Source organism: Myotis daubentonii, chromosome 5, assembly GCF_963259705.1.
Source record: "Myotis daubentonii chromosome 5, mMyoDau2.1, whole genome shotgun sequence".
Taxonomy (NCBI): Eukaryota; Metazoa; Chordata; class Mammalia; order Chiroptera; family Vespertilionidae; genus Myotis; species Myotis daubentonii.
Window position 1 is genome coordinate 81,246,530 of NC_081844.1, and position 25,106 is coordinate 81,271,635.

The 25,106-nt window shown below is 43.6% G+C and overlaps 1 long non-coding RNA gene across 2 annotated transcripts in view; it reads left to right on the forward strand.

Moving 5' to 3' along the window:
- Positions 1–27: 27 nt before the first annotated feature.
- LOC132235707 (uncharacterized) overlaps positions 28–25,106 on the forward strand; it is a 39,647-nt gene continuing 14,568 nt past the window's right edge. The window contains exons 1-2 of one of the 2 annotated variants that reach the window (XR_009453075.1): positions 28–175; positions 10,846–10,969. This is a non-coding gene — a long non-coding RNA (uncharacterized LOC132235707). Of the gene's footprint in view, positions 176–421; positions 620–10,845; positions 10,970–25,106 lie in introns of those variants that run through there. The other variant, XR_009453074.1, reaches the window with a different exon arrangement.

The window sequence follows — 25,106 nt, forward strand, 5'->3', positions numbered from 1 at the left end:
GGGGAGGGCGGGGGTTGGTCACTGGAGCCTGGAGGCCCGCTCTTCCGCTGAGGCGCTGCCTGCACTGCCTGACCAGAGACTACCTGACCGCCGCTGCCGGAGGAAGCGCGTACGGCCAATACGCTCCGCAGCATGATGGTTGAAAAAGTGCGTCCTTCAGTTCTGGCCGCGGCAGGTATGGGCTCAATGAGAGGCGAGGGGGTTAAGAGAAATATAAAGGCAACAACCTTAGACAGCCCTGGTCCTCAGAGGCAGCTAAGACTCAAGGTCACACGGGATAAACTGCGAAATGATTACAGTCTCCTTGCGTCAGTTGCGTGAGAGGAGGGGCCTCTTGCGCCTGCGCAGCTGGCGCCCGGCTGAGCGCCTGGAGCGCATGTGCCCAGGGAGTGGCGGAAAACAGGGGTGGGGTCTAACTACAGCTCTCATTGGATGGCCCACCGAACGTAGCCGGAGGCGAGCCCGGGCGTGTGCACGCTCCCTGCGCGTGGACGTTATCCCTGCTCCCGCTCCGAGCGGAGGGCGCCATCTTGTCCTGGGTGTTTGTTCTGTGTAAACCTCAGGCTCGGAACCTTCGTTGCTCGTCCCCGTCCTTTACTCGTTTTCTGGCTGCCTGTTGGTATATATATATTTTTTAACCTTTATTTTTATTTTGACACTATTACACATGTCCCCAGCTCCACCCAGCCTCTGCTCTTCCTTCCCTCTGGCCATCACATCACTGTGGTCTGTGTCTGTGGGCTATGCGTATATGTTCTTTGGCTAATTTCTTCAGCTTCTTTAATCGAGTCCCGGGTCTGTCGGTACCGCAGTAACTGGAAATGCGCATACACACCCTGGGCTGGCCCTCGCTGAGGGCACTCGGGGCCTTCTCAAACCTTATGCTGGTTGCTAGGGACAGAGACTGGGTTCTGTAACAAAATGGCAGTGGCCACCGCGCTGTGACCAGTTTCAGATTTTTGAGAAAAAGAATTAATTCATTGATTCAACAAATATGTACTGATGTAACAGACACTAAGTATACAGTGGAAACAAAATGTGAATTCACTTATCACAGCTTGAGCTTACTTTTGCAAAGGAAGCAATTTATCCTTCAAGCTTTGAAGTCCTATTTCAAAAGAGAAAGATACTCCACTGTTAAGTGACCACTGTGAGGAATTGTAAAGGAAATGTCGGGGGAAGTTGGGGAAGAAGATAACTGGAATGTGCATTGTGAGGGGAATGGAAGTAAGAAACAAAAAAAAACCCCACATTGGTTATAGGTGATAGAGATTCTTTTTCATTTACTATTTATTTATTTATTTATTTATTTATTTATTTATTTATTTATTTATGAGAACATTTACTGGACAGATTACAGAGGAGAAAAAGTAATTCCTAGCCCTAGCCGGTTTGTCTCAGTGGACAGAGGATTGGCTTGGGGACTAACAAGTCCTGGGTTCGGTTCTGGTCAAGGGCACGGTCAAGGGCACTGTTAGGTCCCCGGAGGAAGATGGAGGCCAGAGTGGTGCAGGATTACAGATGACCCGCACACCAGGCGGCTGAGCTCCAGCACCCAGTGACGGAGTCAGTGGCTTTCTTCTGGGCGGAGACTTCTTTATGCAGACCGGAGGGGAGATAATGGAATGTGGTCTCAGCAAAGGGCATGTCCATAGTGAAATGACCTGAAAAGCCAGTTCCGGGGGAAGGGTATCAATTCAATTGCTCCATCAAACCTAAGGAACATGCGCGGATTGCGGGCTCCATCCCCAGTAGGGGGTGTGTAGAAGGCAGCCAATCCATGATTCTCTCTCAGCATTGATGTTTCTATCTTCCTTTCCCTCCTCCTTCCTCTCTGCAATCAACAAAAATCTATTAAAAAAGAAAAAGCAATTACTAGAAAAAAGGGGTTTAGAAATGAGTTATGGAGGTAAAGGAACTTGGAGCTTGGGAGTGAGGAAGCTAATTGTAAAAATAAAAAAATATTTTTAAAAAATACATTTTAAAAAAAGAATTGCCAAATTATGGAGGGATCGGATAGGGAGAAAAATATAATTTACCAAATTGCTTTATAAAACAGTCTTCTGGTATCTGGAAAGAAAAAGGAAAATACTGGTCCTTTTTTTTTTCTTTTTCATATATATATTTTTTAAGTATATTTTATTGATTTTTTTACAGAGAGGAAGGGAGAGAGATAGAGAGCCAGAAACATCGATGAGAGAGAAACATTGATCAGCTGCCTCCCACACACCTCCCACTGGGGATGTGCCCACAACCAAGATACATGCCCCCGACAGGAACCGAACCCAGGACCCCCCAGTCTGCAGGCCGACGCTCTATCCACTGAGCCAAACCGGTCACTTCATATATATTTTTATTGATTTCAGAGAGGAAGGGAGAGGGAGAGAGATAGAAACATCAATGATCAGCTGCCTCCTGCACGCCTCCTACTGGGGACCAAGCACCCAACCGAGTGTGCCCTGACCAGGAATTGAACCGTGACTTCCTGGTTCATAGGTCGATGCTCAACCACTGAGCCACGCTGGCTGGGTCCTGGTCCTTTTGATGAAGTGGAAAAGAACCAAATTCTAACTCTGTATGAGCTTACTTTTGATCTTTAAATTTATTATTTAGGGAAGTTCATGCTGGGCCTTCATTCTGAGGGGTTTTAAAGACTGGGCATTTTCAGGATGTCTTGGGGGAGGATCACAATAGAATAAATCAGCTTTATGCTGATATACGAAAATGAAGTTTATTCTCAACTTCATTGTCCTTAGGTATGGTCAGCAAATGACAATAATTGGATTTCTGTTATCTGTCTCTCTGAGTAGGTTGATATTTACCCTTTGGTTGGGGAGGAAAAGTGTAAACCATTTACTCTTAAGTGTCCTTGGGAAGATAGGATTTATAGATGGCTGTATACTGCTGTTTAAATATCTGTCTGTTTCTCTATTCTGCTTGTCCTGGCTTACTAGATTGTGTCATTTAACATTTCTCTTACAAACCTTCCATAACTTTCACAAACCTGTCTACAACCTTCACAAACCTTTTAACCCATTCAGAAACAACTAGCTTTAGAACAATTCACTTTTTCCTTCAAAATATGTTTCCATATTCCATTACCAAAACCATACAATTTCTTTCCAATTAATGTGAACTTTTAACTTGTAGAAATCTCAATTTCCAATAATAACCAAAAAGCAAGCAACCAGCATTCTTTAAATTGACTTTTATGAACATTTTAAACACTCTCAGTTTCAAGCCCAATACACCTTCAAAATACAAGATATTATACCAAGATTTCCAAATCAATTTTCTAGCTCTTTTGTATTAAGAGGCCCAAAGTAGGTAAACTTAAGACTTGTCTAGCAATTAATGTTTAACAGCTGAAATGAGTTAATTTGATCTGCTCACATGGCTAAGGTATTTTTCCTTTCAATAAGGGTTACCTCCCAGAAACTTGCATTTTAAAAGATGGCCTAGATAAGAGTTTTAGACCAGTTACTTGCATTTCAAAGGTCCTGGGACTTTGGTTTCATAAAGTCAATTATCTATAAGTATTTTGAGCTGAACTGAGGAGGTTTATGGGAAAGTAAAAGGATTTGGTGGCTTGAATTGTTTCTGGAGCCATACCTCTGACCCTGTAAAGATTTTATTTATAAAACAAGGACAGTCGTTTTTTAAAAAAATGTTGTTATTATTTTTTAAATCCTCATCCAAGGATATTTTTTTCCATTGATTTTTAGGGAGAGTGGAAGAGAGAGGAAAGACAGAAAGAAACATCGATGTGAGAGAAATGCATCCATTGATTGCTTCCTGCACGAGCCCCGTCCAGGGCCCGGACCAGGGAGGAGCCTGCAACCAAGTACATGCCCTTGACTGGAATTGAACCTGGGACCCTTTGGTCCGCAGGCCCATGCTCTATCCACTGAGTCAAATCCGCTAGGGCAGGACAGCCATTTTCAATACCTCAAGGATTGGCAAATGTTGACAAAGGACTGACAAATTCATTCATCCATTTTTAAAATGTTTCTTTCCATTTGAGTATATTTTTCTTTCAAGCTCTGTAGCAATTACAGAGAGATCTAGTTTACGGGTAGCATATAGCTGAGGGTCATTTCTTAGAGTCCTAATAGCTTGCATGTATGAAAAATACACATTTGATTTTAAAAGGCCTCATTCTCCATTCACTTCCCTTGGGAATGGCAAAAGAGGTCTAGCTACAGTATAGTATTAAACTTAATGGTGCCATTAACTGGCCAGATCTTTCTATTGTCCACTTTATAGTGGGGTCAGGCTATGTTGTAAAAGAAGCTTGAGGGACTTAAGTCAAATTTCACCCAAAAGGGTAAATTGGGGGACTGTGGACTGGTTCCACATCTATGGAGAGACAGATCAATTCCCAGCTGAGAGAGGTATCCCAGCTATCCCCTGGGCTGTCCTGGGCCATCCTCCTGTGGTCTGACAATGTAACACAGTTGCACAGGTCCCTTTTCACCCTCAGAGGGTAGATTTAGACTTTGCTGTACAGACTTCAAAGTTGCAGGCTAATGACCCCTGTTTGTAGAGATTAATATTCTAAAAAAATATATATTGATGCAAAAGAACATAGAGAGGAATGACAAAGACATAATATTAAACATTGAAGCAAAATCCTTATGTTGTACATGACGGAGGGAGGAGGGCGAGTGGAATAATTGGAGTACCTACATGTTCATCTCAAATGGTTCCTTCTCCTCTCAAATGGCTCTCTTAAGAGTTTCCTTTTTTTTCTTCTTGTTGCATACATTTAAAAGCCACAAAATATTCACCAAGGAATCCTGGAATCAAACAATGTTAGCTAAAGGGTGTCTGAGACCATATTCCTGGTGGTTTCTTCAAGAGCCTGGCAAATTCTCTCCATGACCACAAGGGGGATGTGGTAGCTCTAGCTATTAAAAGCAAGAGTCTGTGGGGGTTGGGACTTGGGGATAGGGGGGAGATAAAGGGTCAATGGGAGAAAAAAAGGGAACATATGCAATACTTTCAACAATAAAGATTTAAAGAAAGAAATAAAAGCAGGAGCCTGAAAATGTATTGTCTTTGCCAGTTTTGGAGAGCAGCCTTATAGACTGCTTTGCAAATTGATTTGGCCTATAGCTCAAAGGCTTGAAGAAATGAGCCTGAGTCTAAAAATAAATAGGGTGCAAATAAATAAGAATGAATGGCTAGCCCTGGTTGGTGTGGCTCTGTTGGAGTGTCATCTGTGCACTGGAAGGTTGCAGGTGTATACTAGTAATTCTTTACTATTGAGCACAGTATTATATTTTATTTCTGTTGTCATCTCAGTGTCACACTGGAAAGTGAAAGGAGTTGGTACATGATTTGCATCTGGGTAAATGCTTATCAGAAAGAACAGGTGGCTGTCTAATCCCCGTACATACGATATTTTAAATTGTATTCTAACTGGTATGATATTTTAGCATATTTGAAAACAGGAAACTAGTTTCAGTGTTTAACTCCTAGCCATTAATGGGAATTGTCATTAGATAGTAATCACTAATAATTGTTAAGTGTCTAGTTAAGTATTAAATTTATTAGCTAATGGAATGCTCCCAACAATAATCTCAAGTAAATGTTATTGGTATTCCCATGTTGCAGATGTAGAAACTGAGGCTTTGAGTGGTTATATAGGTCACATAATAGTATGTTATATAGGTCACATAATAGAATAAGGCTAGAATTTGAAGCCAGTCTATATGACTCTAAAATCTGTAGTGATAACCATTAGGCTTTGCTGCCTCATAGCCAAACTGGATCTTATCTTTTTCCTACACATATACAGAAGATGAATTTTATAATACTGGCCTAATCTATTATTAACAGTTATTTTAGTCAATGTAATAAAAATGTATTTAGAAATACTTTTTTTTAAAAAAATATATTTTATTGATTCTTCACAGAGAGGAAGGGAGAGAGACAGAGAGCCAGAAACACCGATGAGAGAGAAACATCGATCAGCTGCCTCCTGCACATCTCCTACTGGGGATATGCCCGCAACCCAGGCACATGCCCCTGACCGGAATCGAACCTGGGACCCTTCAGTCCGCAGGGCGACGCTCTATCCACTGAGCCAAACCGGTTTCGGCTAGAAATACTTTTTAAACATTTTAAATAGTTTAGGTTTCAGGACAAATATAAAGGAAATTCAATTTGTAATATAATTCATAGGATCAAGTTTATATTTTTAAAGCAAAATCTCTTTAAACTGGTGACTCAGTGATGTTTTATTCAGTCTTGCCAAAGATGACTATCATGCTGTGGCACCTTCCATCTTCTTGAAATAAAAATGTGGCATCTTGCAGGGATGTGTCACTTCTGTTCTCATTGGAATTTTTCATGTATCTGTAGCAGATTTCAGGAGCAGTTCCCACTTTTCCATTTTGGCATTAGCTGCACTATATTGAAGTGCATTACATGGTGTCACTGTAGTCAAGCCTGATTCAACAGAGCTTGCCCCAGTGAAGCATAGAAAGTGTTATGTCAGGTGATGTCTCTGTCCCTAGGGGTGGTGACAATTAGCAGGTTTCATTTCATACTGAACTAGAGGCCCGGTGTACGAAATTCATGCACTTGGGGCGGGGGGTGTTCCTCAGCCCAGCCTGCTTCCTCTCTCAGTCTGGGAGCCCTTGGGGGATGTCGCAGTCGGACATCCTTAGTGCTGCTGCAGAGGCAGGAGAGGCTCCTGCCACCGCTGCTGTGCTCTCCAGCCGTGAGCCTGGCTTCTGGCTGAGCGGTGCTCCCCCTGTGGGAGTGCATTGACCACCAGGGGGCAGCACCTGTGTTGAGCATCTGCCCGTTGGTGGTCAGTGCACATCATAGTGACCAATCGTTGCACCATTTGATTGATTTGCATATTATGCTTTTATTATATAGGATCCTGGTAACCCCTCAACCTGCCCTCCTTCTGATAGGAGAAAAAAGAAATAGAGGATGACTCTGAAAGAAAAGTGAGGCAGCAATAAATCAAAATAAAATGTCACCTTAATTTGATAGAACAGTTACATCCCAGTTATATTTTACCCAGTTTCATTGCACAGGGTAAAAATTAGTCAACTAATCTCACTGGATTTTCATTGAGTTGGCTATTGGATAGGTCAAAGACCTGTGTATGAAGTCCCTATTTGGAGTGGGGGAGGGCTGACAAAAGCAGAGATTTGCTCTTTATGAAGACCCATTTAATAGTTAATTCTTAAGGATATAGGAGACTTTTCTGAAATTTTTTGGTGTAAAGAGCCAGAATTTTAATTTATTCTTGATCAGCATGATATAGTAAAAGGAACCCTGAACTAGGAGTTGAGTTCAAACTTGGGTTCTAGAAATACAGAAAGGGCCTTAGAGCATTTAAAGTCTAACCTTTTATTTAATAGACTAGAGGCCCGGTGCATGAATTCGTGCATGGGTGGGGTCCCTCAGCCTGGCTGGCAATTGGGGCATATTGGGGCGTCTCGCCCAGTCCTAATCAGGGCTGTGGGAGGTTGGCATGCTGGGGGGAGATGCTGGGGGGGAAGGGGCCACGGGAAGTTGGCTGGAGGAGGTTGGCTGTGAGAGCACACTGACCACCAGGGGGCAGCTCCTGCATTGAGTGTCTGCCCCCTAGTGATCAGTGTGCGTCATAGTGACTGGTCAACTGGTCATTCCGGTAGTCCTAACGGTCACTTAGGCTTTTATATATATAGATGAGGAGCAGAGAAAATAAATAATTTTGTCCAAGGTTACACAGACAGTGTTAGCTTCTGCTCTACAGACTTCTTTTTTATTTGGTATGCTTTTTAGAAATCACCCATGTGATTTCAGATTAAATGTTCAATCAGTACCGGAACCTTTTTATTATTTTTAAAAATATTTTTGTATTGATTTTAGAGAGGAAGGGTGAAGGAGAGAGATATAGAAACACCAATGATGAGAGAGAATCATTGATCAGCTGCCTCCTGCTTGTCCCACACTGGGGATGTCCCAACCTGGGGATTGAGCCCACAACCTAGGCATGTGCTCTGACAGGGAATCGAGCCATGACCTTCTGGTTCATAGGTTGACACTCAACCACTGAGCCATGCTGGGTGGGCTACACAGGAACTTTTAAAAATGTTTACAGACAACTTTAGCCATATGTTCCTTTCTTCCTACCTCGTTCTTACTCCTTAAGGTACATGATTAGTGAAATTATGTCTGTTGTCTTTTCAGTTCCCTTGGATTACATGCTGTCTCTATGTGAGGGACTATTGGCTCCTTATACATCAGGACAGGAAGTACCCAAGTTTCCTTAGGTGATGAGGATTTAAATGAGGGCTAATTAGGGAAGTACAGGCATTGTCTCAATACCTTTGGAGCCAGAGTTCTGGAAGAACAAGCGGGATGGCTCCTCCTTAGGCTCCAGGAGGACCTGCTTGTAGCTGCCAGTTATTGGTCTTCCCTCAGAATTGGGCTTCTCATTTTTCTGTCTGCACCTTTCCATAGCCCATCTTCTTTGTGTATGCTTCTCTAATTCTTCTTTTGCAGTAGTTCCCAAACTGCAAGAGTATCAGACTAGGAGGCTCCTTAAATTATTCCAGTCCTGGAGATTCAGATCCTGTAGATCTGAAGTAGGTCAAGGAATCTGCATGTTTAACAACTTCCACAGGGGATTCTGATAGGAGTGGGTGGGGGTTAGGATCACACCTTACATAGAAACACCCCAAACATAAATCCACATAAAATTTTTGACTCCCGAGAAACTTAATTGCTAATAGCCTATTGTTGACTGGAAGCTTTACGAATATGTATTATATACTGTATTCTTACAATAAAGTAAGCTAGAGAAAAGAAAATATTATTAAGAAAATCATAAGGTGGTGGAAAGACATGACTTGGGGTGGTGAACACACAGTATAATATAAGATGATATATTATAGAACTATACACCTTAAACCTATATAATTTTATTTACTAGAGGCCCGATGCACGACATTCATGCAAGAGTAGGCCTTCCGAACTCTTACCATTTGCAACGTCATGGATGGAACTGGAGAGCATTATGCTAAGTGAAATAAGCCAGTCAATAAAGGAAAAATACCACATGATCTCACTCATTCATGGACAATAGAGACCATTCTAAACTTTTGAACAATAATAGATACAGAGGCAGAGCTGCCTCAAACAGATTGTCAAACTGCAGCGGGAAGGCCGGGGAGGGTTGGGGGGCAGGAGGTAGGGGGGTAAGAGATCAACTAAAGGACTTGTATGCATGCATATAAGCATAACCAATGGACATAAGACACTGGGTGATAGGGGAGGCTAGGGGACTGTCTAGGGCGGGGGGATAAAATGGACACATATGTAATACCCTTTGTAATACTTTAAGCAATAAAAAAAAAAAAAAAAAAAAAAAAGAGTAGGCCTTCCTTCCCCCAGCTGCCAGCACTGGCTTCCCTCTGGCACTGGCTTTGTCCAGAAGGATGTCCGGTCTAATTAGCATATTATGCTTTTATTATTATAGCTGTAACCCCAATAAAGTCAATTTAAAAGAGAAAATCATAAGAAAAATATGTTTACAGTATTTATTGAAAAACAAACAAACACAAAACGTGTATTGGTGGACCTACACGGTTCAAACCTGTGTGTTCAAGGATGAATTGTATGTATATGTAGTACTAGTATTATTAAACATACTAGAGGCCTGGTGCACGAATTCGTGCACTGGTGGGGTCCCTTGGCCTGGCAGGCAATCAGGGCTGGCCAGCCGGGGGGAGAGACCACAGGAGGTTGGCTGGCTGTGGGAGCACACTGTTCACCAGCGGAAAGCTCCTGCAGTTGAGCGTCTACCCCCTGGTGGTCAGTGCACGTCACAGCTACCGATCGATCGGTCGTTTGGTCGTTCAGTCGACCGGTTGCTTAGGCTTTTATATATATAGATATAAAAATAGACAATAAAAATGGAAAAGATAAAAATAAATACATTTCAGTGTTTCCTTCCTGTACCTCAGTGTATCCCTTGGGCTGCTTGCACTTTCCTTGCTACTGTTCTGTGTAGCTTAAATTACACCATCCCTATAGAGTTCCTTTATTGGGAAGAGTAAGGAAAGTGCCAAGGTGTCTCAAGGATCAGCTCATAGGCCTTTGGTTTAAGTGCTAATTTCTTGTTTTATTCAACTAGCAGTTGCGGTGGGGGTAGTGACTGTGTGAGTCTATATTACATGATATTAAGCAAGCAATTTACTTGGAAGGAGCCTGTGAACCCTCCAGAGGGAAGGGGGAATCTGTGAGCATGATAGCTGCCATGGGTCTTATGAACATGTGTCTTCCATCATAGAATTGTGAACTGTTTCTGAGCATGCCAAAGTGCAAAGGTGACTCCACAGAGGCTGTGTGTGCCCTCTGCAGCTTTGCATGGCTTCCCAGAGGGAAGTCTGCTCTGCCCCAGGCTGCTGTACCAGGAAGTGTATGGCACAGGGAGGGTGGAATGCTGTTTAGAGAGCTCTGCAGAGGAGAGAGGGACAGGGTACTTCTTGGAATCAGGGCAGTTAGTAGTCATGTATATGTGGCCATTTCCTGATTGATAGGGCTATGTGAAAATAAGTTACTTAGAATTTTATTGTTTTTCACTAAACTTTATACCATTGAAAATCTCTAGGCTGGAAACATTTCTTTCTGTCACTTTGCCTTTTTCCAGTTGGCATGTGTGCTCACGATTTTTGTGTTCTGCTTTTTATGCTTAGCATTATCTTGTTTAAAGATATCTGCTTGTCAACCTGGTCCCATATACTTGTCATTTTTAATGGCTGTCTATATAATCTCATTCTTTCTTGAGATTCATAAGTTTATTCCACTGAATCTTCTATTTTTTTGCAGGGTATGCAGAGAGATTTGCTGCATTTCTAAAACATCTCTGAAAACAAGCTGCATTTCAGAATTGAAACCAGCATTTCCTTTTCTACTTTAAGAGTGCACGCAGGAAGCCATTGGGCACACCAAGGTATTGAATTATCTTTCCATGTCTTCGGGTCTATAAGAAATCTCAGCAAGAGGTCTCAGACACCAAACTGGGGGGAAAATTAAACTTGATATTTCCAAAGAGTCACTTAAGTTCTATTATTGCCACGTTCAAAATGTAGACATAGTTCCGTAATGTGATTAAAGTGACTTTCACCGACAGCCACTGTAAGATATAGCGGTATGTGATAGCTGGTTTATCATTTGGGGTGTAACGATTAGCTAAAGCTATTTTTCTCTAAAGGGTCAGTTAGTTCTCTTGTTTTTCTCTACAACTTCAGCTTTAGCAAGGAGCCATCATAAATTCTGTGACATAGCTGTCTCCTTACCTGTCTTGGGAGTTATAGACTGCACATATAAGACAATTCATGTGCCTTTGCATAATAAATTGAGTTTTATAAATCATAAATCTTCACTTAACATGCAGGTGGTGTTGGGTGCCAGGCTTAGAAAAGCTGATGTGGTTGCCAAGTTCATGAATGTCATAAATCATTCATGCTAAGGTAGCCCAGAATCATGCTGTCTTCTGAGGCAGATCAATATCAAGGTGGTAGTTAAACACAAAAAATGGGAGTCTCAATGATTGTTTTTCAAAATCAGATGCGCTTGCCCTGGCCTGGTAGCTCTTTGATTAGAGTGTCACCCTGGTACACCAAGGATGGGTGGAACAACAAATTGATGTTTCTCTCCCTCTCCCTCTCCCTCTCCCTCTCCCTCTCCCTCTCCCTCTCCCTCTCCCTCTCCCTCTCCCTCTCCCTCTCCCTCTCCCTCTCCCTCTCCCTCTCCCTCTCCCTCTCCCTCTCCCTCTCCCTTCTCTCTCCCTCAAATCAATTTTAAAAAAATCAAATGTACTTTTTATTTGAAGAGTTAAACTAAATTACCTTTCTCTTTTTAGTTAAAGTCAGTTTTCTAGGACCCTCTTTCACCCTCAAATAATCTATCAGTAAATTTTTTCTTCCCTGACCCCTGAATTCTATCAGAAATCCATCACAAAATACATAACCTGTACATTTGCAATCCAGACTTAATGGGCTGAAAATGAGATTTAGATGTTTCAGTAAATCTTGAGGCACATTATTAGGAAAAAACCCTTTGAATTTTTGGGGGGATTTTCTCCTTGTGCCATTATTTTACATGAATAGTAGGCAAACTTAGCCCTCTTTCACACACTGCCTATGTCTTTGGTACCAAAGAAGGGGGAAGCGTAGGGCCTGAAGAGAAGTGATGCTCGGGACAGAAAGCTGTGTAGTATTTTGTGCCCCTTTAAGTTCCCAGGCTTTATCCAGACTGCTGGAATATGAATATTAAACTGAATTGTCTTCCCTGGGAGCTGCCCATTCGGTTAAAATGAAGAAGGCTATGGATATTTCAAGAAAAACATAAGAGTGATTTTGGTAAGATCTTTAAAAAGAAAAATAAAAGTTTTTCCTGAGGCTGTTAGGTACTCCAAGAGTAGTTAAGTGTCTGTATCCCTTTGTGTAGTCTCCAGCAGAGGGCCATGTGACTCATGGATAAGATGTGACTTCTCTTTGGCGGACTACAGAGGTCCTTTTGGTGTGAATAGCTACCTTTTCTGTGTTCATCATGTGGATAGCCTATCCTTGGTTAAAGATCATAGGGGTCACCCTGATCAGGTAATTCAGTTGGTTAGAACGTCATCCCAATAAACCAAGGTTGTGGGTTCAATCCCAGGTCAGCAATGAATGCATAAATAATGGAACAACAACTATCAACTATCTCTCTCTCTCTCTCTCTCTCTCTCTCTCTCTCTCTCTCTCTCTCCCTCCCTCCCTCCCTCCCTCCCTCCCTCCCTCCCTCCCTCTCCTCTCATCAAGAAATAAAAACTAGCTCTAACTGGTTTGGCTCAGTAGATAGAGTGTCGGCCTGTGGATTGAATGGTCCCTCTTAAACAAACCTACCTTTCTGATACCTGCTCAGAGTAATTATCCTCCCACCAAGCTATGGTTGCCATCTGGACCTCCTTGGCCACTTCTATTAGGGTGTCTTCACACAAATAAGCAGGCTGATTAGTCAGAAAGTTCCAACTCATACTCCGGGGATGGAGAAGCCCTTGGGGCTCCATGGTACTTCACTTGCTCCCTTACACCAGCCTCCTGTGACCCCGTGCCAAGCCCTATCTGGCCTCCATTCATGTGGATCCAGTGATAGGAAACAGGCAGAGAGGATTTCAGTATCATCTTTGTTCTTAATTAACATTTAAAATCCCCCACTTCCTGCTGATCCCTTTAGCCTTCTCAGCTTGGCCTCTTTCCTGCTTTATAGGTAGATACACTCCAGCCATGCAGCCTTCTTTCAGTTCCTTGAATGTGTTGCTTCTGACTTTCCATATGCCCTTTCTTCTCCCTGGATCACTGTACTCCCCACCAGTCATTTGGCTAACCCTATTTCAGGTCCCAGTTTTAACGCCACTCGTGTTAGGCAAGCTTCTCCAACCCCCAGACTAGATTCGATTTTTAATATCTAAAATAGTCCTGCTTATTACCTTCCATAGTATGTTGTGCATTTGTATTAGGTAAACTACTTTTTAGTAAAATTTTGTTTAGTGTTTATCTTCCCAGCTTTTTGAAAGCTCCACATGTGCAGGGACTCTGTCTATTCTGTTCAATATTTTATTGCTAGAACCTAGTCCTATGCCTGACACCTAATAGCTGTTCAGTAAACATTCATTGATTGGCCGACTCTGCTTCCCCTCTCAATCATGCATTTCTCCTGCTGTTCATTCATGTACTGGTTTTCTCCTGGGGCACTTTTGTGGGTTCTTCAGAAATCTGTACTACCTTACACATACACACACACACACACACTTGACCTGTACAAGTAAACTCGCCTCTGTCAGCTGCTTTCTTCCTCAATAGCCCCTCATAATGCAACAGTCTATTTTCAGTTTCTCCATGAGAAACAGGTCTTTGCTCATACAACCTCTGAGACTATGGGCAGATTCTAGTATTGCAAAGTGTTGGGAGCTATCGGAGAAACTGGCCTAGTCAAAGCCATCTTAAGAACAATAAGTTTCTGGTAGTAACTCCTAGTTACCAGAGACCACGGCAAAGCCATCTTAAGAACAATAAGTTTCTGGTAGTAACTCCTAGTTACCAGAAACCACGTACGTCCTGCAGTTTGGTCAGCAATTAAGAATAACCGTCACACACCACTTGTCACACACCACAAGCAAATAGCTGCCACTTGCTGATAGGCTATTACTATAAGCTTTGCTACCCACCCCTGCTACCCACCCCCGTCCCTGGAACAGTATATATTCTGCCGCTGTAAAAATAAAAATTTGAGGCTTGATCAGACTCCTGTCTTGCCTCCATTTCTTCGCGTCTCCTATCCTCTCATTCCCTTACAGGCACCTTCACGGCACCCACGTTGCATGCCCTGCGGGTCGGGGCAGCAAAGCAGCTGCTAGCCCATACAGTGATCCCTAAATTTCTTGAGCTGGAGTCAGAAATCAATTCAGTCTGCCCCTCTAACTTCAGGAGACCCCTTGAAGCTCTCTTAGAGGTCCCCTTGAAGCCCTTCTCATTAGGCTTGTGGTAAAATGCAGGTACCCTCCCCCCCTTTTTGGAGGGGGTACCCACAGCACATCAACACTTCTAGCCCAATAAAACCTTTCTAAAACTTTTCTCTTAATATCCATCAGCTTCTTTTCCCCCTCAATATGGGGTGAAGGTTTTAGAGTTTTATAATTGTTTTTCAACTGATTTCTATGAAAATTTTTGTTGTTGTTGTTAATCCTCACCCGAGGATATTTTTCCATTGATTTTTAGGGAAAATGGGAGAGGGAAAGACAGAGAGAAACATTGATACGAGAGAAACACATCAATTGGTTGCCTCCTGTATGAGCCCTGAACAGGGCCTGGGCTGGGGAAGAGCCTGCAACCAAAGTACATGCCCTTGACTGGAATCGAACCCAGGACCCTTTGGTCCAAAGGCCGACGCTCTATCCATTGAGCATTACTGGCTAGGGCAGATTCCTATGAAAATTTACATATTTGTTGGCACCTCCCTTTGGTATGACATGGATGCTACACAGTGAAGCCTGTCAGCTTCTAAATAGAGTAAGTAGTTACTATAGTTAAACATGTATTTTAGGAAACGAGTAATTTATTTCTGAGTAAGGGTAGGTAATGTCATTTTCTCCATCTCTCTTCTGTTTAGGAAGTTTACTTGTCCTCATCTATAAAATGGAACCCCATCCTTTCTTTGCCTCAGTAAGGACAGAAAAATAAGAAATTGTGAGCATAAAATGACTCTGGATGGACAACAGGCCCTGGGGAATAGTTACATAATCTGCAGAGGAATAATTTATCATAAAGAAGGGAAGTAGAGATGAAGGGCTTAATGGAAAGAAGAAAAGAAAATACCCTGGTCATCAGTGTTTTTCTAAAACCCATCCTAACCCCTTCTACCCCTGCCCTGGTTTGGGGCTGTTTTCTTGTTATATACAGGTCCCTATTATAGCACTAAAACAATGCTTGTGCAGAGCAGAGCCAGCTCCTATTAAACCAATAATCCTTGGTTCTGTGTTTTCTAGATGTATTTGTGTCTGTGTCTGTGGGTTGTAGGTAGGAGGGGGTAGATGTCATCGCTTTTGACAAAATGGCAGAATATCTACTCTATCATGATGAAAAGCATGTTGGTCTCCTGGTTCAGAGCCAGAGCCTGCCTTGTAAGGAATTCAAAGGCTGCACCCCGGAGCTGCTGTCAAGCCAGCAGATGGAGTAGCAGTCCTTCTCTGTGTGCCTCTGGGCCCACCTGGGCTGGTATGCTGGGTGATGCTGGGCCCAGCCTGTGGCCAGAGGGGACAAGGAAATGAATACAAATGATTGCACCTTGTTGCCAGCACTGTTGTCCTGTCTGCAGGGAAGTTTGGTAAAATATGATCCTGGGAAAGTCGTTTTCATGTGCCTCTCTGGAATTGCTGCAGAAGCAATTATAAGGAATGAGTGCTTGTATGTCTGAGATAACTGGGGCATAAGAGAAGGGAAGATATAGAGATGACAGAATCAAGTCCTGAGTAGTGGGGGAATATGGCACCATCTCCTCACCCCTGAAAAACCTTAGGGAAGACACAGGAATACAACCAGTGGCTCTTAATGGGAAAGGGCAATCTTAAGAGGAAAGTTTGGACAATGAAGCCAAATTACCATCTGCCTAACTCACTCTTCTCTAAATTCCAGGCACTGGGGTCTTTGTTACTAAAATCTGTAGATTGCTTAAGAACTTTACTTTGGGGCCATAGAATTTAAGCTTCCCTGAGATTACTTCTTTCTATTTTCTAAGAAGTAGCTGGATATATGGCAGTTCTTAATAAATAATGGAGGTATGAATGGCACTCCCATTGAGAACTCTCTTTTACCTCTCTCAGGCCTACAGGCATTCTGTGAAATGGAGAGTCCTCCCCACTTTATCCCATAAGAATGTAAAGGGGCTTCACAATGGAGGATGGGCCCTGGCTGGTGTTACTCAGTTGGTTGGGCATTGTCCTGTGCACTGCAAGGTTGCCAGTTTGATTCTGGGTCAGAACACATGCCCGGGTTATGGGCTTGATCCCTGGTAGGGGATGTGCAGGATGCAGCTGGTCAGATCGATCTCTCTCTCTCTCTCCCTCCCCCCTACTTCTCCCTTCCTCCCCCTCCCTTCCTCTCCCTTCTTCTCTCTCTAAAAATCAATAAAAATGTAAAAAATTAATAAGGAAGATGGGCAGTGGATGGATTACTACTCTGAGGGCAGGGCCTATGACTCTCCCTCCTCTGGCTTCCTTTATCTAAATAACTCAAATTCAGAGTAGGGGTGGATTGGGGGACTCAGCAGGATAGCCTCTGTAACCCAAGGCCTAACGACTGCAGACTGCCCAGGAAGCCAGAAAGAAGGTGGCTTCCTAGCTGGTCCTTTGCTCCTAAAGTGAAGGGACTTAGGGGTTCTTGAGTTAGCTGTAGAGCAGGCAGCACAGTTTGTTCTTCGTTGGGAACCCAGAGGTTTCTGGCAAGTCCCTTGGCCACAGGCCTGCCAGGAGCCCAGAGCTTTTTGAAGAGAAAGAAAGGTTCTAGGAACAAGGAAGCTGCCGCTCTCAATGAAAAGATCAGGAGGGAAGAAAAATGAGACTAACAAGTGCTGAAGAGAACTGTCTGTGGCTGAAGAGAATGTTAATGGCTCTGCTCCTGAGCTTCAAAGTCTGAGCTGGATAGGATCGCACCCAGGTGCCTCTGCTGTCACCTACAGATACTTACCAATGACTGCTGCTTGCAAACAGTTACAGCCTCACTTTCCCAGGGTGAGAAGCACTATCTGCTGAGGTTGAGAAAAATGAGATGGTTGGGAGGTCCTAGGCCTGGCTCAGCTAGTAGGGGTTTATCTTGTCTCTTCTGCATCAGTCAGTAAATGGGATTCCAGAGCTTAGGTGCAAGGGAAATTGAACAAATCTGGCTAACAGTTGTTTCTTTTTCCTGTTTGCAAAATGCTAGCTTCTATGGATTGGATTGCATCCCCCTAAAATTCATAACCCCCAATTTGCTAATATTTGTAGAAGGGCCTTTGGGAGGCAATTAGGTTTAGATGAGGTTATGAGGGTGAGGCTGCCATGGTGAAATTAGTGTTCTTATAGGAGGAGATACCAGAAGGCTTGCTGTCTACCCTTTCCCACCTCACCCACCCCATGTGAACACACAGCAAGAAGGCAGCCAGAAAGCCCTCACAAGAACGCAACCACACTGGCACCTTGACCTCCGATTTCCGGCCTTCAAAACCACGAGAAAATAAATTTAAGCTACTCAGTCTAGCAGCGGTTCTCAACCTGTGGGTCGCGACCCCTTTGGGGTTGAACGACCCTTTCACAGGGGTCACCTAAATACATCCTGCATATCAGATATTTACATTACAATTCATAACAGTAGCAAAATTACAGTTATGAAGTAGCAACGAAAATAATTTTATGGTTGGGGGTCACCACAACATGAGGAACTGTTTTAAAGGGTCGTGGCATTAGGAAGGTTGAGAACCACTGGTCTATAGTATCTTACTGTGAAAACCAGAACTGACTAATACAGTGGTTCTAATGGATGCTGTTGGTACCTGGCCCAAATCCCTTTACATACCAGTGTATCCATTTTCCCAGCTGCTGCATTGGGTTGTAGTGGCTCACAGATGCCTGCCCTTCTCCAGAAAATTGCTCTTGGTGGATGGAAAATCCCTCTGTACCTCTCTATAGCTTTTAGCCAAGGGGGAACAAAAACCAGCCACTTTACCTCAAGGAAGGGTAATTTATTTTGGTGCTATTTAGGGTGCTGAGTTCCCCTGTGGGATCAGGCTGAAGCCAGATACAAAGCTGTGACCACACTCTTCTTTCCTACCATTTCCTGCTTCTTTCATTTTCTTTCTCCTGAGGGCACACCTCAATAAATCATGTGATCTGAATTTTGCCCTAAAGTTGGGGGGAGTATCTTGCGTCTCTCTAGAACTGTGTAGTCTTGGAATAACTAGGGAGTGAGAATGACTGATCCTTTAAGGAAGTGATGCTTGGGGAAGAACATGTGTCCATCACAGCATGCATTTTCCATTCTCCTGTTTGAACATGGAGTACATCTCATTCATTCAAATAAAAGTGCTTATGAAATACAAATTTAGGGTTCACAGTCCATGGGAATGGTGCTTTCTATACTCAGATGTGAAGATAGGCAAGCTTAGCTCAAGAAAGGATTAAATCAGTCCATCTGGTTTGAGGAGCCTCTGGTAATTGTATCCAGCGAACCAGCTTGAGGGTGTTGGAGAACCATAAGGAGGAGGCAGTCTTGCCATTAACCCAAGGGCTGTGCCAGAAGGAGCAGCCTGGCACATAGTGGCACTCAGTTAATATTTGTGGAATGGCTTCTCCGAGAATCACAGGTCAAAGAGAAAGCTGGAAGAAGCAGAAAGAACCAAGAGCTCAAAGCAGACTCTTGTGCTATGCCAGATTTCACTCTTTGACCAAACCATGTTCCCATAATTTGCCAGATTTTACACAGCTGATACTCTAGGATTTTCCCATACTATGATTCAAGTTATTGCTTTGCTGTTGTATGTAAGTATATATCCTTCTAATAACTCACAGGGCAAGTACCAGATAACAATGACAGGCAGATGCTGGTCTCAGTCCAGAGTCTTAAGAAAACAATGTTCCTCTTTTTTTAAATATATATATTGATTTCAGAGAGGAAGGGAGAGGAAGAGAGAGAGAAAAACGTCAGTGATGAGAGAGAATCATTGACCGGCTGCCTCTTGCACACCGCAAACTGGAGATTGACCCCGAAACCCAGGCATGTGTCCTGACCAGGAATCGAACCATGACCTCCTGGTTCATAGGTCAACACTCAACCACTGAGCCACACTGACCAGGCTAAGCAATGTTCCTCTTTAGAGTGGCTTTTAGACTTTGTAGCAAATTATCACAATTATGGACAAGTGTCAGAGAAAGATCCCACAATTGTTTTTTATTAAGGAACATTTTCTTGGACATGGGTGGGCTTCCACCATCCTCCCTCCCATGGTTCCATGCACTGCTGTGGCTGGTAGACAAGTGCGGGGCCTGACCAGCAGACCCTGAGCGACAGATGAATGGATTACTCCGACACAACGTTTGCTGTGAAAGAGAGGGCTAAGGGACTGCTTGGCTAAAGGAACCAGACAGCCTCAATTGCCTGCCTCATTAGGCTTTTATTGTAACAGCAGTTTGAGATAAAGTTTATCTTTAAGATACAATCAGTAGGGTAAGTAATCTTGGGAAGACACATGTGTTTGTAGTGTCCTTTAAGCAAGGACACCCAAAGATTAAGCATACGGATTCCAGTAAACACCTGGGGGTCTGCATGTGCACAGACTTGGTTGGAAAAGGTCAAGGAATAATTAGGGGTGCTGCCTTTGGCATTCCCCTAGTCGGAATTCTGATAAACAGGGTGGGTGGCCTTCTGCACACTTCCCTTTTTTCGGAATGTCCTCCTTACAAACTTTCCAACCAAGTCTCATGCTTTTCCAGAGACAAGCAGGCATCAGTGTGTGTTCCAGGGAAGCATGTGGGCTCTCAGACCAGGAGTTGGCATTTAGCGACCTGGCTGAGACACAATGTAGAAATGAAAAGATAAAAACGTGAGATATGTGGTAGGGGCTATAGTTTGGAATAAATGGGTTCAGGCCCTCTGCCCAGTCAGCCTAACACTCTGGTAAGCTGCTGCATTTAATGGACAACTCCATTAACGTCTTATTGGATGGAGGGAGGGAGAGAAAGGGAGAAGGAGAGGAAGAAGGGGCAACAGAGAAAGAGGGAAAGAGAGAGAGGAGTGAGTGTATGTGTGTGTGTTGGGAGAAACTAAAAAGCTTGGAGCTTTCCTCTATGTCCCCAGAGGGATCTTCATGTGGTTCTTATAGTCTGTGTGTCATCACAGGCTCTGAAAGCTGAGGTAGAGCTGGGAAGGGTAGCAATTTGGATAGGATAGAATGAGGACTCATATCACCTGTCTTCACCTCATTCCCACAGGATAGGGAGGATGAGAAGGGATATATCTTTTCCCCCTTATAATGAAGAAATTGTAGGTCCTAGAATTCAGAAGATAAAAACATGGGGTATTGGAGGGTGCCCTCTGAGAGCTTCTGTGATAATGAAGGTGGATGAGGAGAAAAGGGAATGGAGAGGTAAAGTGAGTCCCAGGATTCAGAAACTGGTTCATGAGTGAAAATAAACTGGTTCCCACTGCAGGAAGAGAGGAAGGACAAGTCTAAAGAGGAAAACAAAGAAGCAGACACCATCTTCTGCTTGAGGGTGATTAGGTTCAGGCCCTCTCTGGAGGCAAGAGAAGGATGAGATGGCTTTTACCGTGGCTAATGAATGACACTCAAAAAACTATCAGATAATCATGGTGCCTGACACTTCCTGGGTCCCTGGTACCCAGAGAACACAATGGGTAGTAACATGAAATCACTTTTCTTTCCACTGAGTGATTTTCATTCTTAGTATCTTCTCATTGCAGCCTTTTAGCTGCTTTCAGACTGCATCAGGGCAGAATATTGAACCTAATCATATCACAACTGCTAAATTTCCCTAGAGGAGAATGTGTGACAAGAATGGGCAGAGTAGCTCTGACCCAAGACTTCGCTCCTGGCCTTCCTGAATGCCCTTACCAGCTCACTTCTTCTCACAAGTCACTTCCAGAGGCAAAGCTAGGTATTTAGGGTGCTGCCTATCCACAAATACACAGAATTGAGTATGACTTGCCCAGAGACAAGTTCTAGGTCAGATCAAGACTGTGATTCTCGAGTATACAGACCTGACCCTACATCTTAGATTGTAGTGCATGCCAGATTGGAGGGTATGGTAAAGAGGCCCCTGGCTTAGAGGTCAAAAGTGCTGGGTTCAGGTCCTGTGTGACCTTGAGTTATTACTTGAGTTCTTTAAATTTAGTTTTTTATCTCTAAAATGGGGATAATATACCTTCCCTGAGAGGGCCTTTGTAAAATGCTGTTTTGGTGGAAAGAATTATTTCCTCATTTCTTTATTCTGTCTGATAAAGACAAAGATCTCAGTTTGGAAGGTGTGAAAGCTATTGGGTTCAAGATAGGCATCAGGAAAGGTATGTATGTGTTGAGGGCAAGGAGGGATGAAGGGAGAGTAAAACATGTGGTGAAATGGTGTCCCCTGTAGTCATGGAGGATGTGACATGAGCTTCTTACACAGTTAAGAATCTGTAAATACCTATTGAATTGCTACCTGTTGTATAATAGGAAATACTTATTTTATTATTGTCCTCAGTTTCTGACAAAGAGCTCTTCAAACCCTTGGAAGTTCCTGAGTGTGTGCCTGTGTGTGTGTATGGGGGGTGGGGGGGGGGGGTGGTAATAGCTGCATCTTTTTTTCTGACACAGAGCTCCTAAATTCTGTGGAATTTCCAGGGTGATAAAAGTTTCTTTTAAATATATATATATATATCTACAATAATAAAAGTGTAATATGCTAATTAGGCCATCCGTCCTTCCGGAGGTCCTTCCAGACAACCTTCTGGACAAAGCTGGGACTGCAAGGGATACCTGAACTCCAGGTGCCTGCCATAGGCCGGAGGGAAGCCTGGGTCCTGGGTGCCAGAGGGAAGCCAGTGCCGGCAGCCAGGGGAAGGAAGGCCTACTCTTGCACAAATTTTGTGCATTGGACCTCTAATATATATATATATATGATTTCAGAGAGGAAGGAAAAGGGAGAGATAGAAACATCAATGATGAAAAAGAATCATTGATTGGCTGCATCCTGCATGCTCCCAACTGGGGATTGAGCCCACAACTGGGGATTGTACCCTGACTGGTAATCAAACCATGACTTCCTGGTTCATAGGTTGATGCTCAACCACTGAGCCATGCTGGCTGGGCAAAGCTTCTTTCGAGGCAACTCTTGGTGGGACCCTAAAAAGTTTCAGAATGGAGGCTGGTCACCAGAAAGACTAAGCCTTGATTAGAAGCCTAGAACTTGCAGCTCCAATTCCCTCAACCTCTGAGGAGGGGAGAGGGGCTGGAGATTGTGTAAATAACAATCTATGTGATGAAACCTCCATAAAATCTCCTAAATGACAAACTTCAGAGAGCTTCCAGTTTGGTGAATGCATCCACATGCTAGGAAGGTGGTGCCCTACAAATACATGGGAATAGAGGCTCCTGTGCTGGGGACTCTTCCAGACTTCGTCCTATGTACCTCTTCATTTGGCTGTTTGTTTTATCCTTTAGAATGTCTTTTATAATATACCGGTAAATTTAAGTAAAGTGCTTTCCTTAGTTTTGTGAGCAATTGTAGCAAATTATTGCACCTTGTGGGTGTGGGGGAGACACACCAAATTTATAGCCATGTTCCATTCCTAATTCCCCAAAGAAAGCATCTGACCCCCTTACCTTTTCTTACTAGGCCTCACCAGACTGTCTGAGTTCAGAGCTATGGTCACAGAGCTTGGACTCCCATCATAGAATACTTGGCTGCATAAAATAAAAAAAGTAGATCACATTTACTGAGGTATTACTGTGCACCAGGCACAGTGGTCAGTGCTCTTTACCATTTATCTCAGGAATATAATTGTCCAAACAACCCCATTAAGTTGGTTGTAATATTTTCCCCATTGTGGAGATAAGGAAAACTGAAGCACAGAGAGGCTAGACAACTATTAAGTGTTAGAGCTAGTATTTGAATTCAGGCCAACTGGCTTCAAAGCCAGAGCTTGCAAGCAGCTTCTATACAGCTTCTGAGGTAGGGCTGTGGGAAGCTGGTCCTCTAAGCAAAGGTGGTGGGCATGCAGGCAATGTGATCTACCTGTGTAGTCCAGACACATCCTGCAGGACTCAAGGCAAACAAATTTGATTCCAGAGTCTTCCAGCTATTTTATGAGTGCTCCTTTAAGAGCTGGGAATGGGTGTGGTGTGAAAAAGGCTCCATTGCCATTTAAGGTTGATAAACACTGCGGGGTATATGGCACTCTTGAGATATTACAGTAAAGAAATGGCTTTGTGACCCTGGCCGGGTAGCTCAGTTGGTTAGAGCATCATCCTGATAGGTCAAGGCTGTGGGTTTGACCCCTGGTTAGGGCACATCCAAGAGTCAACCAATAGATACATAAATAAGTGGGAGGGCAAAAATTGATGTTTCTGTCTCTTCCTCTTTCTCTCTCCCTAAAAAAAAGCAATTAAAAAAAGAAAGAAAGAAAGAATGGTTTTGTCCTTTATTGAATCTGGAGTTTTCTAAAATTATTTCAGCAGAGAACTCATTCTTTTTTTTGTTAGATGACTACTAATGTACAATAGACCACTATTCCAGGACGACTGATTTAAAAAATGCTCTTCTAGACTTACTCTCCACCCCACTACCACTCGGTCCACTTGAAGTAACAGCTGCAGTCAGGATGGCAGCTAAGATTTCTGTGGAGAGCAAAAAGTGTTCAGTGGCCAGCCAGCTCAGATGGCAACAGGAAGATGCCAATTAACCAAGGTGGGCAGCGGCTCACATTCCTGGGCTTCATGAGGAGGCCATCCAACAGACTTGGGTGGTTTATTTCTTGTTTTCATTTCCCCTTGTCACTGTTGTTGTCTAGAGCCTTTACATGTCAATTCTGGACTGTCAAAACAGCCTCCTGACTAGTCTCCCTGCCAGCTGGCTCTCTGCTCCAGTCCATCCTGCACACCTGGCCAGATCAGTCTTCCTAAAATGCTGCTTTGAGCTTGTCACTCTCCTGTCCCAAATGTATTAATTCAGCTTTCAAGATGTTTTGATTGTCCCCAGCCTACCTTTCCTGCTCCCTCCTCACGTCCTACATTGTAGATGAAGCTGACTCATTCTGGAGCCCCTCTGTGCTGTATGTGTGCTAATTTTTCCATCCAATGCTTGAAAATCTACCTCCCACCCCCAGTCCCCATCCCGTTTCCTCTTGTCAGATCTTGTGTTCTCATTTGTTCACTTATTCCATTCAACAAGCATTTATTTTGTGCTACCTGTATGCTAGATCCTGTGCTAAAATAAGACATAGTCCTTAACTTCAAGGAGCTAATAAATGCAGATGAATGCATGCAGGGTGATGCGTACTATGATATAGTGATATTTAGGGTTTCATGGACATGGCACCTATCCCTGCCTAGGGCACACCAAAGGCAATTCAGGGTAGATTTCCTGGAGAAAGGGATGTTTACAATTAAAGGGTGAAAAGACATGTGGTATGCTGGGGACTGGCTGAGGATGTGGTACCCAGGTCTTTGGTGCTGGGCTAACAGACAGGTTCTCCCTACCTCAGGGAGCATCCTCACAAAGAATCTCAGACGGATCCTGTTGATAGGGGGAAGATTGATGAGGGGAAAGCATGCATACTCACCAGGAGAGTGGATTCTGGGGCTGGGAGGAGGGAAGGAGGACAATGACTGATATGTTCACTGCATCCTATGGTTTAGCAACCTCCCCCAATTCCCAAGTCGCATCTAAGCGATGCATGCCACTGGAGCAGCTTGGTTGCCAGGGGCAACCCCAGAAGGCAGCCTCATTTTAAAGGCAGTCACTGAAGCCCCTTGCCCCAGGGCTCTGATAGATAACCCACAGGTCTCAGTCAGTCCCCCCTAGG